Source organism: Cystoisospora suis (assembly GCF_002600585.1).
Source record: "Cystoisospora suis strain Wien I chromosome Unknown contig_3058, whole genome shotgun sequence".
NCBI classification, from domain to species: domain Eukaryota; phylum Apicomplexa; class Conoidasida; order Eucoccidiorida; family Sarcocystidae; genus Cystoisospora; species Cystoisospora suis.
In genome coordinates, this window is record NW_027155853.1 from 1 (window position 1) to 446 (window position 446).

Sequence of the window (446 nt, forward strand, 5' to 3'; positions counted from 1 at the left end):
CCCAGGCAAGTTACGGTGAACTACGTGACGGCAATGTGACGCCTAGAGTGCAGGTTTATTGGGAGGGGACCGTGGAACCCCCGTTTGAAAGAATCGGTCCACCATTGTTCAACATTTCGCCTCTCTATTCTTCTTATAACCTCACTCTCCATGATACGAGTCACCGCCACTCTTGGATCGCTCCTCGTCCTCTCCGGACTTCTTGTTGGACCCTGCTTGGCGGGTGAAACCAACGAATTAGTCTATGATGCTCTTTGATTCTCCTTCCCAGAGTCTGAGAACATCATCGGGAAACTTAAAACATCACGGAGGAAGGGAAAAGCGGAGTGGTTACTGTCCTCACAAGTTCTTCGGGACTCTAGTAGCACACTCCTGCTTCTCAAGTGAGCTACTGATGACTACTCAGAATGCCGATCTCCAAAATGGCTGCACGAAACATCAAAATT